This window comes from Ochotona princeps, chromosome 3, assembly GCF_030435755.1.
Source record: "Ochotona princeps isolate mOchPri1 chromosome 3, mOchPri1.hap1, whole genome shotgun sequence".
Taxonomy (NCBI): Eukaryota; Metazoa; Chordata; class Mammalia; order Lagomorpha; family Ochotonidae; genus Ochotona; species Ochotona princeps.
In genome coordinates, this window is record NC_080834.1 from 21,137,536 (window position 1) to 21,139,553 (window position 2,018).

A 2,018-nucleotide genomic window follows, 5' to 3' on the forward strand; every position below is an offset into this window, starting at 1 on the left:
TTCAGGAGGTAGGTGAAGCAGTCAGGGTTCCACTGAAAATGTGTCCATTCATTCTGAACTACTTAGAACCAATCTTGAAGAAACAGTGCGGTTAACTTCCCCATGTGCTCAAACATCCAAATGCATATCATATGTTGCTATGATTTGTGCTCATAAATCACTCTGTGCTGCCTAAGCTGACTTCTTCTGGATTACGGATTTAGGTTGTTAAAAAGCATGGAAATAGAAAGAAGAATTATCCATTTCAGTTTAGACAGTTTTACAGATGAGCAGGTGGCTGATTAAAAAAAAGGATTAAAAAAAAAAAAACACTCCTTGGTGTTGAGGCAATAGCAGCATTTGAGGAGCAAAGAGTACCCTGTGGAGTTTAAATTAAATTCAGATTTGTTTCAGCAGGTATTTAATAGAAACTCCATGATTGGGATGCTATGGGTTAGCTGATATCTCCACAAGCTCGGCTGTGTCGAAGTGTATTTAGTCATTTTGAAAACTCAATAAAATGGTATTAGCGATAACCAACTGCTATAGTAATAAACTTATGTTCATTATTTGTAACCTCATGCTACAGTTCTTAAATGTGCCAGTTATGAGAAAAGTATTTTAGTTCTGCTGCCCTTGCCTTTTGCATTTATTGCTAGTATTTTATCTTTATTCTTTTAGCTTTTCAATTATGACTACCAATCTCACTTTTCCATAACCAGTTAAATTTTCACTGCCTGAAAGATATCCTTTGGACAATAATTACGGGAAGCCAGGCCCCTGGGTGTTCCGTCATTGTGAAAAGAAGTTAGAAGGTCCTGTCAGCTCATTGCTCATTCACTGTATCACTGGTAAGGCTTTTATTTAGGTTTTTCTCTATTTTTTTTTTTCTTAATAGAGAGGAAGATAGAAATGAAAGCTTGATTAAACTAAGCATACATAAATGAGAGTCTCTGTTTTCTGTTTCTGTCTTAATTTCCTTACTTTTCTAAATTTGATATGCTTCTTTTCTTTTATTAGAATGATTTGGGTAAAGCTCCTGAAAGTGGTGACACTCCAGGGCTTGTTCAGCTGTTTCCTTCAGCAAATAAAGGTGGCCCTCATCCCGCGGCTTTCTTGTTTGGTATGCATTAGATAACACAGTACAAAAATAAAGGATTTTGCAGGAAAGAGATGTCATCCCATGATACGTACAGTCAAAATTCCTCATGTGGGGTCCAGTGTTGTGGCCTGACACTGGCATCCTATATGTACACCAGTTTGAGACCTGAATGTTCCCCTTCCAATCCAGCCATCTGCCATTGAGTCTGTGACAACAGCAGAAGATGGCACAGTGCTTAGGACCTGTGGGAGATCGAGAAGAAGTTTTGGGCTCCTGGCTTCAGCCTAGCCCCAGCCACTGTAGCCATTTGGGGAATGAATCAGAGGAAGATTAATTCATGCTCCCTTTGGCAGCACAGACAGTGCAATTGGAAAGATACAGAGATCAGCATGTGCCCTGCACCAGGGTACCATGCAGAATCGAGAAGACGGATCTCCTCTCTCTCTCTCTCTCTCTCTCTCTCTCTCCCCCCCTGCCTCTCCCAATTTCCATGCAATTCTTTCAAGTAAATAAAGCATTCTTCCAAAAAAATACTTCTGGGAATCACAAAATATGAGCCATAAAGTTGTCCAAAATATGAAACACAAAGCTGTTTCTTATGGGAGATTGTTGCACTACAAAGCCTGGAAGGCATCAAAGTTTGGTTGCAATATGTCAGGATATTTTGCCAGAGTAGACAAGCATAATAATATTTCTGTTACACAGAGTTTAAAAAATGCTTGGAAATATTTTTGAGTAGGTATGTTTATATAGTTGGCTCAGTGGTCTGTAAAATGGATCACATGGAGTGAAAACAAATGAAGGAAACCGCAGTAAATACAATAAGAACATCGGGAAAGACAAAACATGCATTATGTAATGTAGATAGTAATTGGATTAATGCTAATTGTTAATATTCATTGAAGTGTATCTCACTACTCATACCATTTCAGTATTC

The 2,018-nt window shown here is 38.4% G+C and overlaps 1 non-coding gene across 1 annotated transcript; it reads left to right on the forward strand.

Annotated features, from left to right (window-relative positions):
* The first annotated feature begins 1,418 nt into the window (after positions 1-1,418).
* LOC118758978 (U6 spliceosomal RNA) lies at positions 1,419-1,522 on the forward strand. Its single transcript, XR_004995909.2, has one exon. It is a non-coding gene; the product is annotated as a U6 spliceosomal RNA (small nuclear RNA).
* Positions 1,523-2,018: the final 496 nt, after the last annotated feature.